Genomic DNA, 18,583 nt, shown 5'->3' with positions numbered 1-18,583 from the left:
AACTATACCAGGAAACCATTAGTCATCTCTCTTTCCATGCCATTTGCATACACAAAAAGAAAAATGTTATAATGCTATATACTTTATTGTCAATCAAAATTTATGGAGTACTATCATGGGCAATTTAGAAAATAGACGTTTGGCGGCTACTTTGCTTTCAGTAGGGTTTATGCTTTAATTCCAGTAATTAATGCAGTGGCCTTCTCAAGAACTCTCTGTTCTAAATTCCAACTGTTGTAAAGCTCCTCTCCTTTTTTCTTTGGAAGCATCTTCATGCCTTGAAGAAGAGTAAGATGGAAGGCTGAGAGCAGAGAGTTTTCCATTTCAAAAAAGGCATGGTGGAAAGAGAAGTTCCCCAGCACTGAGAGCCTGCCACATATCAGATGTTTTTATCAGCAAGTTCTTATTTAATCACCAAAACTCACAATGCTCCCAAACTGGTTTTATGCTGCTGATAGGTCTTATACTCCAGTTCAAATTATAGTAAAGACTCAAGAAACCCCAGTCTAAAACCTGAGGGGAGTTCTTTGTTCGGGAGTGGAGCAGGAGCAATGCTGTTGGACCTGACTTGGAAGAGTTGGTCCTACTTGGAAGCATTTGTAATTCAAAGAGAAAAACAAAAGCATCATCTTATATACATTACAAACAATGTTTTTAAAATCTTTTAACCCATTTTTTTCACTTGTAGCAAAATAGCAATAACGATAGGGTTCAAGTTTCAGGGACAAACTCCCACAGTAACATACTTTTAAAGTGTCCTTTCCTTTTAACAACTAAAACTTTTTGTTGTTGTTTTTCTTTTTCTTTTATTTTATCTTTTAGAAAGCTTGCCCAGAAGTGTTGCTGGCTGCCCTCTTTATCATTCAAGCTGAGCATGCCCAAAAGTGCTCCTGTCCACCATCTTAACCCTTCAAACATATGCTTCATCATCTTTACCTAAGCATGCACCCCAAATGTGCACCATCTGTTTCCTTCTTGAACCAGCTCTTTGCAGTGAATCTTTCTCCAACCTTATTTCTCAGCTATACTTGTCTTTGGTTTGCACTCATTAAGATGCAAACTCCACTTTTGTTATAATAACAAAATTTCTGAGTCGCTGGTACTATAGACATATAATACCACAATCATAGTGGCACTAGATAGTTTCACTTTGGTTTTGTGGTGCTAGGAATTAAACTCCCAGAATCGCACATGCTAAGCAAGTGCTCTACCATTGAGATTCATCTGCCAGACCCATCTTGACTATTTTTAAATGTACAGATAAATACAGTCATAATGTTTTGTAAACCATTATCATTAACATCCTGGCCTTCCTCTAGCCCACCCCTGGCTACCACAATTCTTTCAGATTTAATTTGACTATGCTAGGTATCTCACAAAAGTGGAATCTTTATATATGGCTGGCTTTACTTAGCATGATGGTCTTAGGATATTCATGTTGTATTGTAGCTTAATTAGGGTTACTATTGCTGTGATCAAACACTATGACCAAAGCAGCTTATAAAAGAAAGCTTTCTACTGGGGGTTTGCTTAGAGTTTCAGAGGGTGAGTCCATGGCCATCATGGTGGGGAGCCTGGTGGCAGGTGGGCAGGCATGGTGTTGGAGCAGTAGCTGAGAGCTTAGATCCTGATCAGCAAGCAGCAGGCAGCGAGAACAAGACTGGGTCTGGCATTGGGCTTTTAAAACTTACTTGCAGAGTCATACCCCCAATAAGGCCACACCTCCAAATCATTCCTAAACCATTCAACTGGAAGCCAAATTTTCAAATATATGAGCCTATGGTGGCCGTTCCCATTCAAAACACCACATAGTACATATTGACTTTTCTCCCTTTTGAAGGCTAAACAATATCTCATTGTGTAATGTATAACGATACCAGTTTGTCTGCTCATCAGTTAGTGGGCATGGCATGTAGGTTGTTTCTTCTATACTTTCTTTTATTCCATGTTTTCTGGGAACCTTCCATAAGTACCACAATGTGTCCCAGCTGCTATCAAGATAAACATTTCTGTCCATGAGGCACTTAAACATACACAAGAAAAACACTACTCAGTATTGGAACAAATATGCTTGGTCTTGGCCTGAATGTTAGCTTTCACCACAGGGTCTTTGGTTCCATGATCCATTTTCTCTTCACATCCATTATCCAGTTAAGGACCACATAATTAGCTAATACTGGGCATAGGTGTTCATCCCTTATCCTGAAGAGTAAGGATGTGAAATCTGGGGTAAGGAACATGGTCTGCAGACTTTTACAATGAACTTTTCCCTTCAACATTAAAATGCTTCCCTGTTAAGTCACATACAAACCACAGTCCAAGGTGAGACTGCCAACAAGATCAAGGAGATTGGTAATGAAAAAATCTCAGACAAAACAAAGAAAAGATGGACCACTCTGCTAAGTCCCGTGAGTTCCCACCCTTTTTTTTCCTGCTTAAGGTACATGCATTTTAGACAGGAATAGAAGATAAGATCACATGGTTTTTGCATGTGACCAGAAAAAAACAGTTACTTTTCATTCCCCCAAAGTTCATTTTGTGTGACTTTCCTGGAAGCCATACCTTACAGATTCTGAATATATTTTTGGAAATGATGCTAGAAACATAATATACTCAAGGCCATCCTGCTTAAAGCCTAAAGAAATAGAGGTTCTATTCTGGTTGCTATGGCGAGTCTATCTATGCAGGATCCAGATGACAAGGAAACTAGGCAAGTTCCCTGATTTCTTTCTTTCCCTTGGCAACACCGGTGGGAAGCTAGTGCCTTAGCAAATCCTGCCCAGGACAGGAAACGAATAGGTTGTTTGTGGAGATGTTGAGGGATGAAGGAGAAACAGCTCTGACTTCAGAGAGGTCAAACAACATGACCTCACACCTAAAACCACATCTTAAATTCTTTCAGTTCACCACAAGCAATTCCACAGAATACCAACATCAGATAAAGCAATGGTTGATTGTAATTCAGATTCAGATGGAAAGGAAATCACAAACATGAAGAAATGATGGTAGAGCCATCCTTGCACATGGTTGATAGAAGTGATGGCTGCATCTTAACTTGTACCAACTTCAGCTTCATGCTTCCAGCCTAGTGGAAAGAATTTATCAAGAGTTTGTATCAGAGAACTAGACCCATTCTGTTGGCTCCCTGACAATGTACAGGTAGCCAGCATCCTTGAATCTTCCCTTGAACTTGTAAAACTAAGCCAGACCCCGAAAATTTCCTGGAAACCACACCTGCCTGCCCCTTACACCCCCCCACACACACACATTTGTGCTATTTTACTTCTTACACAGAGCAACAAACCCATCTCACACAATTATAGAATGATCCCAGTGGTCCTAGGTTAAGGTCTAGACACTAATGAACAACTCAGGGCACTAGAGAATCTAAAGGCCTATGACAAATGGAATGCCTCATGAGTATGTGAGTTGGAAAGAAGTTGCACAAGAAGCCCCTGTCAGCCTTTTGGCTTGCTGGAAAAAAAAAAAAGGTTTTTTTCTGGTGGAGGAGAATCTCAATCTGAGAGCAGTTTTTTTTTTCCTCCCCATTCAAAATGGAGTCTTGGAGGCTAGGCATAGAGTAAGTTAGCCTACGTGTCAGGACTCAAGGTCAATGGTGTGCACTCCTCTTTTCTGCCCCACTGCTCCTGCCAACAATCCTTTACTGCTCCTACCACCATAGACCACTTCCTATAGTTTACCCCTCAAGCCTCCCCTTTCTGCTAGGTTACTCAGGGATGGTTGGTTCCAGGTGACCAAAGGTGGAAAGCAGCAAAGAGGAAAAGAGGGGCAGCTGTGACCATGCCATTACCTTCCCTATGAGCCAGATGCTGTACAAGATGCCAACGACTCATGGCTTATATCAAAATTTCATACCAGCCACTAAGGGAGATTCGAGCCTCTAAGTTAAAAGTAACGGGATCAGAGCTCAGAGCATCTTAGCCCTTGTCCACGGTCAATTAGCCAGCCCCAGAACTGCCTTGCAGGCCAGAGCTTGCTCTTTTTTGCTGGATAATGCTGCCTCCCACAGGAAAATCAAAATGATGCAGCTATGTTCCAAATTGAGTGGCTTCTAGAAGGAAAGAAAGTTACAATTCCTAGGAGAGTTGTGTCTTTAGACCACTGGAGAAAATCAAGATTAGAACTAGACAGTCATTTCTGGATGATAGATTAACATGAGTCAGGAATGAAAAGGTAAAGTTTTATGCTGAGTGGGGACATACTCATGTATTTGATTGTTAAACCTGGTTTCTATATGGCCAGCCTGCACTGGGTATCAGAACACTTTCATCAACACTCTTAAGTGTGTAGCTCTCCCATAGTAACCACATGTCTACCTTTGTAATGTGCCACTTCCATGGGAGGCATTCACATCCTAAGCTTCATTCCTTCAACACATTTAGCTCTGGAGGGGTAGGAATAACATTCTATGAACTTTTTTAGCTGTCTGGTCCTCCAGGTCAAGCTGTCCCTGCTCAAAACAAACAAACAAACAAACAAACAAACAAACCCAAGCAGATTCACTGAATTTGAGGCCACTACAATCTGTATTTAAAGGAAAGACTGCCACCTTGTGGGCAAAGTGGTGGTGGTGAGACTCACGGAAGCAATAAGGAGTTTCTAAACAAGATCTTAAGGAAACAGCCCACAGAATCGACTAACTGAGGCTCTTTAGGAGCTCACAGAAACTGAACCAACCATCAGGGAGCCTGTATGGGTTTAACCTAGGTCCTCTGCAAATGCTATGATGGTGTATCTTGGTGTTCTTGTGGGATTTCTAACAGTGGGAGCAGGGACTGCCTCTGACTCTTTTGGGATCCTTTTTGTCCTACTGGGTTGCTTCATCCAGCCTCAATATGAGGGGGTGTGCCAAGTCTTGTTGTAACTAGATATGCTATGTTTGTTTAGTAATTATCCCTGGGAGGCCTTCCCATTTCTGAAGGGAAAGGAAGAGGAGTGGATCTGGGGGAGAGGAAAGGTGGCGAGGACAGGATTAGGAGGGGAAGAGGAAGGAGAAACTGGTCAGGATGTAATATATGGGAGAATTTTTTTAAAAAAGAACTCTTCAAGTTGAAGGGGTTCCTAGAAATGGCTAAATCATAAATCTGGAAAATACTTCCTTAAAATCTGCCATGCACTGGCTGCCTAGTGTAAACCCAAGATAAAGACTATGAAAGTTATAGAACACACTAGAAAGTTACAAGTTCTATGTGAGAATAGGAAGAAATGACTAGGATGGGAATACTAGGGAAAGGGGACAAGCAATGTTCAATATTATAAAAGGTGGGGACATTAGATGGCATTGAGCAAAGAATTGAAGGAAGACTGAACTTTAGAGCACTGACGTCCAAGGGAATAATGCTCTGTGTAGACAGTCCTAGTATCAGATATGTTGAAAGAAACCTCTTGGCCAGAACAAAGCAATCAAGGAGGAGCTGATGGAAACAAGGAAGAAATGCAAATTTGACCTTCACTGTGAACTTCTATTTATGGCAGAGTTACGGGCAACAGAAGACTTTGTGCACAGGAAGTAGAAGATATCACTTAACTTCAAAAGGATTCTCTGCCTTCTTTGCTGGCTGTAGTCTGAAAGGAAGTGGGGGCATAGGCAGGTAAAACCAGTACTCCTGACAAGAAGAGCTGACTGTGCACCATGGTGGGGGAAAATATTGGTCAGGATGGGAAAAAGAAGTCAGCCATGGTTATGCAAACCTTTAATCCCAGCACTCAGGAGACAGAGGCAAGAAGATCTGTGAGTTCAAGGCCTGACTGGTCTACAGAGCAAGTTCCAGGACAGTCAACACTAATACAGAGTGAGGAAGGAGGGGAAAGAACAAATAAGATGGGAAAAAATGATAGAGTCCAAGCTCACTGTGAATTTCTAGTGGACTGAGTATGTGTGAGTATATGGTGTTGGACAAACTATCCAGGCAGTAACTAGAAGGCTTGTGGCTGAGGTACTAGAAAGATAGAGTGGCAATCAATTGGAATTGAGTTTCCAGCAGAAGTGGCCTTGACCAGAGGTTCAATTTGGGATAGTTGTATCTTGAAATATCTATAAGATATCCACAGGAAGTCATAGAACAGAGAAATAAGCTTGTGACAAGGAAAAAGAAGAGATAATGATGGGCTCAGTAGGAGGACTGAGTTTTGAGGCATGACAACATGAAGACACTGGAAGATGATGGAACATGGATGCTATCAAAAAGCAAGATGAAGGGTTGTGACACAGGCTAAGTGAACACAATTTGTCAAGCTGAAAGAAGTGCTCCACAGTGGCAGTTCCTCCCAACACCAAAGGAAGAGGAAGACTGAGACAAGACCATTTCAAGTATTGGACAGGAAGTTGTGCCAAGAATTGCATGGCTTCTACGAATAATGACAGAGGTGGAAAGAATTTGTTTCTCCCATTTATGTCAAATACTGTATCTTGAGAATTTATTTGGGAGAACACTACTTTAACTTAAATATAATATCCATATGTCATTAGGAAAGCCATAGGTACAAACACATCTTCCATGTTCTCATTTTCCTTGCCCATTTCAAAGCTTAGCTGTTTTCTCTTAGGATAATAACTATAGCTCCTTACTGCTCATCGGTTCAGTTGGAAATTTTCCTGTGTAAACCAAAACTATACATCAAAAAATCTTAGGCTTAGCAATTCTGTTTCAGTCATTTGTAACCTATTCAAGTTCCTGTATTTTCTAAAACCTGTTTATCATTTTCTCTTAATAGTTCCAATCTCTTCTGGGCAATGGTGGCATATGCCTTTAGTCCCAGAACTCGGAAGGTAAAGGCAGGCGGATATCTATGAGGTTAAGACCAGCATGGTCTACAGATTGAGTTCCAGGATAGCCAAGGCTATAACGAGAAACCCTGTCTCAAAAAAACCAACCAACCAACCAACCAACCACCACCAATTCCCCAATGTCATAAATGCAAATTTATACTTACACTATATCAGTAGAGTATAATTTGATCTTTTTTTAACATGTAAAAATGTGTTAGGCATATCCTGAGGAATGAGTCCAGAAAGAGCCCCTTTCCTATTTTTCTTCTTGTTTTAGAGGCAGGGTCCGAGGTAGCTCAGGCTGACCTTGAATTTATGGTGTAGCTGAGGGTGACCTTGAACTTCTGATTCTCCAGCCTCAACCTCCAAAGTGTTGGAATTATACCACATCAATTTTTATGAAGTGCTGAAGATAGAACCCAGGACTTAGTGCATATTAGACAAGCACTCTACTAAGAGAGCTGTATCCCTAGCCCATAGTCTTGTTCTTTCTATAACACCATCTTAGGAACTAACCCTTGGCAGAAGATGGGCACAGTCTCTCCTGTAAGCACTATCTTAACGACTTTGTAATCTTCTTCTTTTTTTTTAGATTTATTTATTATGTGTACAGTGTTCTGTCTGCATGTATGCCTGCAGGCCAGAAGTGGACACCAAATCTCATTACAGATGGTTGTGAGCCATCATGTGGTTGCTGGGAATTGAACTCAGGACCTTTGGAAGAGCAGGCAGTGCTCTTAACCACTGAGCCATCTCTCCAGCACGACTTTGTAATCTTCTAATGGGCCCTGCCTCTTAAAAGGATTTCCCACCTCTTACATCACCACAATGAGGGCTAAGTTTAGAGCACAAGCTCTTGGACAATGTACTCAAACCTTAACTATCCCTTCTAAAAAGTTATCCTTTAAAACTATCTATATCTTTAAAACTATCTCCAGCACCACTGAAAACAGTTTGGTGGTTTCTCAAAAAGGTAAACAGTCACCTGTCGTTTGGCCCCATTCTTTATTTCTGGATATTGCCCCAAAATGAAACTGTATGCACATACATTAATTTATACATTGATGTCCAGAACACCTTCATTTATCCTATTCAGAATGTGAAGAAAAGCCAAATGTCTACCATCCATTAAGTTGATAAACAGATTATGGTATACACATACAGTTGGCTTAGTAATTAAAATGAACCAATTTTAAAATAAAGTATGTGTATGTACATGTGCAAGTGTGGTGTATGTGTGTGTGAAGTATATGCACATGTGTGCAGGTGCATGCACTTTTGCATTCACTCAGAGAGGCTCAAGGAGGACAATGTGTCCTGCTCTATGGCTCTTCCCTTGAGACAGGGTCTCTCACTTAACTGAAGCCAAGTTTATGACCAGCAAACCTCAGTGACTCTGTCTCTACTCCCAACAGGTTTGGGTTAATAGGCCTTAGTGTAGCCACGTCTAGCTTCTCACATGTGAACTGGGATCTGAACTCAAATGGGCAGTGTAGGTGGCATTATCCACTCTGGGTTAAGTGAAATTTCAAAAAATATCATTCATATAACTGATTATACACGTGAAGGTGAGGATGAATTGTTTTCTAATTTCACAGTAGACAAAGACAAATTCCAGATAGCTAAAGGACTTAACTATGAAATTCAAGGAGAAACCAGAAGCATGAAAGAGGGATTCTGGGGAAAGCATTGTTATCTGATGAAAAGAGTTCTGAAATGAAGTCCTGTTTCCCTGATCTTTGTTCCCTAGATGTGATTATATGAGGACACAGTGACTAGAATTGCTGAGGACATTCTTTGACAAGAAGCTTGAGTATAAAAGACATTCCACAGGGATGAAAGACTAGAAAAGAAAAGAAGAACCTGGCTCTTACTGACCCTGAGGTCACCTCACATCTGGGTATCTCAATATATATATATATATATATATTATATATATATATATATATATATATATATATCTCTCACTTAAAGTCTGTTTTGAGTCTCTTTTGCATACAGCCCAAAGCCATTTAATTGGTATTCCCTGTCTCATGGTGAACTGTGTCCCCACAAAGATGTTGAAATCTTCACTGTAGTATTTCTGAACCTATCCAGGATACACACACACACACACACACACACACACACACACACACACACATATATATATATATATATATATATATATATATATATATATATTATACATATATATATTATATATATCAGGATATATATATATATATATATATATATATATATATTATATATATATCCTGCTGAGTACATTTAGCGTGGCTTGGGACTAAATTATTTCATGGATGACCACTTTATATTGAATAATCAATTAGGGGCCCCATTTAAGGGAAAGGCTAATTCACCCAAAGAGGCCATCAACCAGACAGAGATTAGAGGAGGAACACTAGGAGGAGTAAAAGGGAGGAAAGGAAAGAAAGGAAGTGATGCGATTATATTTTAATTCTAAAAATTTTAATAAAATTAAAAAATTAAACTACTAAAAACCATCCTTGTAGATGGTCAATTTTATATAAAGACACTGAGGTAGTTCCATATCCCATGTGACTGGGATAATGTAAAAAGGAAGAAACTGAGGCTGGGGAGATGGCTCCATGGGTCACGTATCTGCTGTGAAAGCATGAGAACCTGAGCATTCATGTAAAAGTTAGGCACAGCTGAATATGGGGGTCAGAGACAAGGATCACCAGCCTTCAGTGGCCAGCCAGTCTAACCAAAATCTCAGGTTCAGTGAGAGAACTTGTCTCACAAAATAAAATGGAAAGCAATTGAGAAAAATATCCAGCGTTGCACTCTGCGCACACACAGGAAAAGTTAGATGTAAAAATAGACACGAATAGAGAGAATACAGTATGAAGAGCCCCTGGGAACCCCTCCCACCCAGCCAAGGGTGTCTAAAGATCCCAGGAGCTAAGAGAAGGGCATGGATCAGAGTCCCTCACAGCCTGCAGGAGCCACCCCTGAATAGATCTCTTTTGACTTCCTGCCTCCAGACTGTCAGATAGTACATTTCTAGTGTTGAAGCCACACATGTAGTAAGTACTTTGTTATAGCAGCTCTAGCAAATTAAAAAGCCACTGAAAGTAACCATGGCACATTCTGTGACTCTTATTTGTGCATAGGTAAGTGCCATTGAAATTGTAAAACACCCTTCACTGGAAAAAAAACAGTTAATTCCACAGAATGAAAATGTGTAATAAACACAAATTGAGAACAGTTAGGAGATGGTACCTTTTCTTATCATACTGGTGATCAGTGAGCTGAGGACACCTGGCAGAGTCAGGGTGTGAGAAAACGGAAACACTCCCTGTGTCAAGAAGAAAGCTGTCTCATGAAGAGAAATTGGGCATTGTGGTTTTTTTTATTGTTGTTGTTGTTCAAAATAAAAAAAATATATGTCTTAACTAATTTACTCCTAGGATTCTATCTTGAACAAACACACATACACACAGACTTTATCCTAGCATTGCTTAGGAAATATTGCAAATATTAAAGAACTAAAACTGTCCCTGTATGTAAATCTAGTGTACGGTAAATTCATCAAGTGTGACGATATTAACTGTGGAAATGAGAGCCAGCTGTGATCATCGTCAAGAACACCGTTAAATGTGGAGGAAGAAGGAAGTAAGACACAGAGAGAACATGTTGAAAACAAGAGTATTTGCTGCCCTGTGCTGGGAACATCTCTCGAAAGCTATGAGAGGAAACAAATGGCAGTATTAGCCCAGGGAGAAAGAAAAGGGAGAAAGAAATTGAGGGAGGTGTTTTTGTAACTATTAATCTGTGGCTAGTGCTTTGAAAACAGAAAGCTATGACACAGCATGCCCCCCTTTTTTTCTAATGTGTTATTGATCAAAAAGGAAAGTTCCTAATATCCCATGGACATCTCAATGTGTTTAAAATATTCATGTTTTAACTTCCTTACCTTTGAGACATTGACAGAAGATGCTGGTTGAGGTGCATGAAATGGGGGAGTGAATCATTTGGTACACAGAGAGTGAGGAAAAGCTAACTTGGTAAATGAGAACACACTGTTCTTGGTTGTGAATTGATCTGCTCAGACCCTGAGATTGCACAATGCCTTTGAAAATATGGGTTACAGAAAGAAAGTAGGTTCCAAACTACAATAGACTGTCCTTACCTCTTCTTTTTCAGCATCCCTTTAAATCTCTACCAATTGTGTGTTTCCTGCCTCTGTCCTTGAAGGACTTCTAAGGAGATTTCATCATTGCCAACTAAGATGCCTGAACAGATGACAGATGATCCAATGTGTAATAAACTCTTATCCCCAGGAACCAAGATGACCAACTTTACTATGAATTTCTCCCTATTTAACCTATGAATGCAGAAATGGCTTCATAATATTTGTTTGGTAGTCAAAGTAAGAGGAGGGAGGAGAGAAAGAAAGAGGGGGTAAGAAAAAGAGGAATACAAAGACGAAGACAGAGGAGGGAGGGAGGGAGAAAGGGAGGGAGGGGAGGAAGAGAGAAAAGAAGGGAGGGAAAAAGGGAAGGAGGAGAGAGCAGTTGCATAATGTTAGGGAGAGTCAGGGTGGTACCCATGGAAGTGTATCCTTTGAGTATACCTTGAGTGAAGTTCTTTCTTCAAACTGAATTAGACTAATCATTTCAAAAGATTCCAGGATGGGGGAAGTCCTTCTGTGTATATGTTTCTCTTATTGGTTAATGAATAAAACACTCTTGGCCAATAGGAAAGCAAGACAGGCAGGACTAGGAGAGAAGGAGGATTCTGGGAAATGTAGTAAAGAGCAGTTGCCATGTGATCACCAGAAAGAGAGGACACATAAGGCTGCTGTCCTCAGTAAGACAAGTCCTTATAAAAAACATATAGATTAGTAGTTATGGTTGATAATTAAGACTGAGCTAGCAAATAAGAAATCCTAGTCATTGGCCAGCAGCATTGTAACTAATATTAAACTCTGTGTGTTATTTGGGGCCCCTAAAGCAGCAACAGAACCTAGGCAGCTGGTGTAAAGAGTCATCATTAAAGAGACAGAGCAGTTGAATAGTGCTAGAGAGAATCAGGATGGTACCCATGGGAGTGTATCCCTTAAGTATACCTTGAGTGAAGTTCTTTCTTCAAACTGAATTAGACTAATTATTTCAAAAGATTCCAGGATCATTGTGCTGGCTGGTTTTTGCCAACTTGACACAAGCTGTACATAGCTTGGAGGAGGAAAGCTTAACTGAGGAGTTGTCTCTATTAGATTTGGTCTGTGGGAACCTCTGTGACTGATGTGAGAGGGCCCAGATCACTGCAGGTAGTCCCACCCTGAGCAGGTGGGCCTGGGCTATATGAGAAAGACAGCAGAGCAAGCTAGAGAACAAGCCAGTAAGTAATGTTTCTCAGCAGCTCTGCTTCAGTTCCTGCCTTGATGACCCTCTGTGAATTCCTGCCTTCTTCGGTAGTGGACTGTGACCTAGAAGAGCAAACAGTCCCCCTTTCTCACTAAGTTGCTTTTGATCATGGTGTTTATCATAGCAACAAAAATCAAACTAGGATAGTAATATTTGTAGAGTCAAACTTCCCCCACGTGTATATGCTACGTTTGTCACTGCCTGGTGAGGAGAAAACACCATAACAATTAAAATAATTTTCATTACAAAATATTTTAACTGCATTGTTTAACTACTTAATGTTGACGATATCTGCTTAACCAGGCTTAACCAGATTGCGTTTGTCCTTTTTTCAAAACATAGATTGCTTTGTTCCCTTTAAACTTTATGAGTTTTTTAAATGGTGGGGCTACCATTACTTAGGATTCAAATTGGGTGTTAATTGGTTTAACATTCTTCATCATGTATTTTAAATTTCTAAGCAATCGTTCTACAATGGGCATGCTTCCTTTTCATTATTTGAAAAAAAGTCAGTCATTAAAGGGAGTAAAAGTATTAGTCTCTCACTTGGTTGACTCCATATTTCGGACTTCAGTTGTTACTTTCCTGTTCTTTATCACCTCCTCCAGAGTGGGTATTTATGAGTAAAAATGTCTCATTTCCATTCATAACAGTATATGAATATAACCACCCTACCTTTTCTGACCCTTCATAACACATGTGCATAGGAAACCGATTCTTCATTTTTCACTGTTTCCTGTTTTGCTTTTAAACTCAACATCTTAAATCTATTCTTGCCACCCACTTCTCCTTTCAGAAAATTGATCTTTTCAATATCCTGATGTAATGATAGCTCTTTCTGCCAGCCGCCCACTTCCGCCGTCATGTAAGGGACCCAAATAACACACAGAGTCTTATATTATTTACAATACTGATGGCCAATGACTAGGATTTCTTATATGCTAGCTCAGTCTTAATTATCAACCAAAACTACTAATCTATACGTTTTATAAAGACTTATCTTATCAAGGACACTGGTAGCATGTGTCCTCTTTTGCCGAAGATCACATGGCAACCCCTGCCTTTACTATATTTCCCAGAATCCTCCTTGACTCCTAGACCACTTATCTTGCTTCCTATTGGCCAACAGTGCTTTATTTATCAACCAATAAGACAAACATATACACAGAAGGACTTCCCCCCTCATCATGACCCGACCAATTTCCCAAGAACAAGAATCATAGTTGATCAATTCTGGAGTCACTTTGTCAGAAAACCATGTCCTACTCCACACACCAATTTGGTGAAATAACCAAATTGGGTGCTTTGGGTCATGGTGTTTATCCCAGCAACAGAAAGCAGAGGAGGGCAGTCATATATGTAACACCATCTTCTCCAGTGTGGATATACCATGTCTGATACCGTGTAAAAGAAACTGTCTTCACCTTAGCTCCCAGACACTTCTGGAGCACAGGCAAGAACTTCTATTTCCACCTGCTTGGATGTGCATTTGCCTTTTTTTGTAAATATGTGTATGCTTTGTATTTTTAATTATATAATTCCATTAAATTGTATGTAAGTAAATTAGGTTAGTGACAAATAAAAACTATAGTTCCTATGAAAATTGTTTGCTTCAGTAAATAATGACTGTGTGTAAATCTACTGAAAAGAAAAATGTTGCATTTGATATTGAAATGGCAATTGTAATGACCATTGGACATTATGAATTTCTGGAGGCATTCCTCACTTAGATGATTTCTTAACTTACTTAAAAGGCTCTGCCCCTCCAATAACTTCTTGTTTTCTTCCATTTTACTTACCAGCTGCTACCTATTTTTGTTCTTCCCAGAAAGGTTCAGATGAAAGATGACTATGATTTGGATAGAAAGTAACAGATGTGGTGGGAAGTGGACATACTCTAGGTACATTTGAGACAAGGGACAGACAAGACTCATGTCCAGGCTGTCCTCAAAATCACCATATAACCCAAGCTAACCTTAAACAGTAATGCTGAGCTTCTTAATGATGGGATGAATATATGCACCCACACCAGCTGGATATATTTTGATAGTATAACCCATTTCATTAAGTATGTGATTATATATGGAATGTGGAGGGAAAAAATGAAGAGAGAAGTGATGCCAAGATTTTTTTAGTTGAACTACTGGAAAATAAGTTGCTATTTCAAATAAGGAAAGAATGGAGTGAAACAAAATGAGAAAGGCACCAGAGATTTGGACTTGTACAACGAGTTTAGTAACCCCCACTGCCGTCCAATTGGGGATTTTTCAATAGGAAGTTGGATTGTGTCAGTCTTGGGGCAGTGAAGTTTTAGGTGAAGCTATGAATTTGGAAGCAAACAATGTGTTGAGGGTGTGAAATCAACTCTTTCTATTGATCCTAATTGGTCAAGTGAGATGAAGGCAGGAGACTAACAGCAAATTGATGAATCCGATAAGATTGATTTAGGGTGAATAGTAGTGATACTGGAATTGACTAAAGAAAAATTAACCCAAAAGCCTCTGAATGGCCATCTTAGTCCCATTCTTGTCTTGCTACTACCTAGTCTCAGTGAGACAGCTAGTGATGTTTTCTTTAATTAAGCAGTGACAATCCAGTACATAATACTTTCAATACACATCACTAGTGAAGGTCAAAAAAGGACCTTGAAGATAGCTTATGTCACTTAAAATATAGTGCGCTAACAAGAACAATGATGTAAGCATTAAATAAATATATAACAATTACACATCACACAGCCAGACGTAAAGGAAACACATAATTATACTGTTACTAGTAGCTAAGATTTTCAGTATAAAAAATGAAATACAAACATAAAATTAAGAGTATTAGAGCCTTGTACTTTTGTTCTGGATTTATAAATGTGAACTCATAATGTTTATGTCTTCCAGGGGCCAGAGGAATGACTCAGCTGTTAAAGTTGCTCTTCCAGAGGACTTGACTTTGACTATTTCCTTATTTGAAATAGCAACTTATTTTCCAGTAGTTCAACTAAAAAAATCTTGGCATCACTTCTCTCTTCATTTTTTTCCCTCCACATTCCATATATAATCACATACTTAATGAAATGGGTTATACTATCAAAATATATCCAGCACCCACATCAAGCAGCTCAAAACTTCCTGTAACTCTGCCTTCAGGAGATCCAACAATCTTTTCTGGCCTCCAAGGGTCCTGGACTCATGCACGCATGTGTGTGTGTGTGCGCGCACACACACACACACACACACACACACACACACACACACACACACACACACACAATTTCAAAAAATAAACTATTAAAAATACTATCTTCTAGAACTATCTACTGAAGTCCAGAAAAATCATGTTGGGCTGCATTGAGTAGCCCAAACACACTAAGTTTTGTTTCTACCAACAATGTGCAAGGTTCCTCAGAACAGTAGACAATCCCATCTCTACGCAGGACAGCTACAAGGTAAGTTTGGGACAGTGAGGACCAAGGATTGGTTCTTGCCCTGAGAGTGTGCCCTGCTGCTTTGTGTATCAGTTGTGTAGGCTCTATAGAGTCTAGGACTTATACCAGTCGCCAGCAGATCCTCTGGATTTTGGTCCCAGATTTAGTGTCACACCATTGACTACTCTGACTCTGAGGCCTCAGACTTGGGACTGAGCAAGGCTTTGGTCACCAGGCTTCAAAGGTCTGTTGTGAGACTTCAAAGTCATCATAATCACATGAGCCAATTCTGTAGCAAATTCCCCTCTTGTATAACCATCCACGTCTTTTACTGGCTCTGTTTCTATGAAGAGCTCTGACTAATACGTCTGCCACCTGATTGATAAGGAGAAAGAATCAGGCACTTATAAGCCTTTCTTTTATGAACTCTCTTTCAGGACAACCAGTGATGAAAGCCCTCTGCTTAGAAGAAATAAAGCAAATATACTGGCAAAGGACTTTTCCAGTTAGAAAACAATGATTCTGATTCGATAACCCCCGTGGAACTGATCAATCTTGGCTATGATCATCAGATACTATCAAACTAATGGGATGAAAAGTCATTGTGGAACTTGAGAACAGATGGCCCAGGCATACAGCATCCAGCTCTAATAACCTTAAAACTGTGGGACCATGTGACAATCATGGGACTTTTGATATGATGCTGCAAGGAAAGCTACCTCTGTGAAATGTTCCCGCTCCATCCCCAAGTCTAACTGACCTTGACCTGGCAACACTGCTTACAGTTTACAGGCAACACTGCTTCTAGAAAAGCATGTTAAGCAGCACCACAGAGCCCAGTGATGTGATGCTGCAGATCCTGGGGCTAACTGTACAAGCTGGACAACCTGAGTATGTTCCATGAAACCCACATGAAGGTAGAAGGAGAACACTTGATGGCCACACAAGCTCCACAACAGGTGTATCCCCATGCACATGTGCACTCACATGCATCATACACATACATTGAATAATAATAAATCAAATGAAAACATAAAAATACATAAGTAACACAACAAGAATGTAACCATCCAAACCCAGAGGGTGGAAAATCCTAAGCAGAATGGCCATTCTGTTCCATATAATAACTGATATTTGTAAAAGGAGAGAAAATGTCAATAAGTGAAAGAAAACTTACGCTACATCTGTGCAGTATAAAACATGACTGCATTAGGACAAATCAAAGTTATATTGTTTCTTTAAGGAAATCCCAGAAGATTAAACACAGGCTAGACTTTAACCTTCCAGGGCAGCAGCCCTTGTTTTACACCCGTAATTGAAAATATAAACTCTCTTCCATATTCTTTGCCGCTGTCCCCACCACTTGCTGTAGTGTATATGTTCTCTTTTGTTGCATGTCTACCTCTGCCTGTTGGAATTTAAGTTCTGGAAATCAAAAGAAATTCTGTGTGATTTGTTCACTGTTAGAAGCTAGAAGGATCTGCAAGAGTTCAGTAATACAGCTGGCCCTCTGTACTTGTGGCTGCCACACCTGTGAATCCAAACCACTGCCAATTGAAAATATTCAGAATAAGTTACCTCCAATCCACACATATACACACTTTCCCCCTTAATAGCATCCTCTGAGCTACATGACATAATAACAATTAATAAACTATTTATGCTATATTAGAAATCCAGAGAAGACATAAAATGAGTGACAAGTGAAGATTATATGCAAAAATCTCAGGGCCTTATGGAAGAACTTTAGCATAAGGATTTTGGTAGCCTTCTGAGAGTCCTGTGCATTCTAAGACCAGTTACCCATAGGTACAGAAGAATGACAGTATTCATGAATAAATATGTTACAAAATACTTAAAACTGAGAAGGAAGGCTAAATTAAGGCCAAAATACTGACAGCATTTGTTTGCAGTGCCATATTGCAGTGTTGCTATAGTTTGGATATGGTCTATGTCTGCACCTCAAAGGTTTCCATGCTGGAAGCTTGTCCCACCATGTGGCAGTGTTGGGGTTGTGGGACCTTTAAGAGATGGGACCTCACAGAAGATGCTTAAGTCATGGGTAATCTCTGAATAAATTAATCCTGTTAGGGAGGCAGGAGCTAGTTCCTGTGTGGATTGGGCAGTTCTTCTCTAGTCTCTGGCTTCCTGTATGACTGGGCCATTGCTTCTGCAGTTATCATCATCATGATGCCATCTGCCATGCTGTGATGTAGCCAGAAGGTCCTTTCTAGAGCCCAGGAGCTGCAGCACTATGTTCTTAGACTTCTGACAATTGTGAGCTAAACCTTTCTTTCCTTCATTATTTCCGAACATCCTGTACTTCATTATACTAGTAGCAGCAGACTACGACAGATACAGTTGGAAAGAATTACTCAAAAAACAACTACCTAGTGAACTATGCCTTTCATTCCTTTTCATATGAATTTACAGGTCTAACCTTTTAAGTTAGAGGGTGGTTTGTCATTCTTGTCTGTTAGAGATACAAATGATTTTTGTGCGACAAGATAACCATGGAGTTTCTGCTTCGTACTGCCTTCTAGAACATTAGCTTGTTTTATGTCTAACCTATCTATCTTAGTCTAATATTCATTTTAAGTACTAGCAGATACAAAGTGCCCCAAAATATTTTTGAAGTGAATTTATCATTTTATTGATTTCCTCATAAGTGAAATTTAAAGCCAGGTCTCTCTGGCTCCAAGTCCTGTTCTAGTTACATTTCACCTGGTCACTTTCAAACATGTCACAAATGAATACATAGATCTCTAATGTGTGTACATCTCTGAGCTATGAAAGTCACACTCTTGTAGAAACTTGCACTTTGGAAAACATTTTCAAATTGTGAGGAGGTGGGCTACCTGCTGTTGAATCTGTTAGTTGTTCTAGACTTTCCCCCTGATTAATCAGTTTTTTTGTCACTGTAATGAAATGCCTGACACAATCTTGTATAAAGGATAGGTTTATTTAGGTTCACTGATC

General features: G+C 39.7%; 1 protein-coding gene across 1 annotated transcript in view; it reads right to left on the bottom strand.

Moving 5' to 3' along the window:
• Positions 1-18,583, bottom strand: part of Cd38 (CD38 molecule) — a 47,292-nt gene that overhangs the window by 13,926 nt on the left and 14,783 nt on the right. The window lies entirely within an intron of this gene.

The sequence above is a fragment of the Cricetulus griseus genome (assembly GCF_003668045.3).
Source record: "Cricetulus griseus strain 17A/GY chromosome 1 unlocalized genomic scaffold, alternate assembly CriGri-PICRH-1.0 chr1_1, whole genome shotgun sequence".
Taxonomy (NCBI): domain Eukaryota; kingdom Metazoa; phylum Chordata; class Mammalia; order Rodentia; family Cricetidae; genus Cricetulus; species Cricetulus griseus.
Note: the sequence above shows the minus strand (reverse complement) of the source record. Positions and strands in the feature narration are given on the sequence as shown.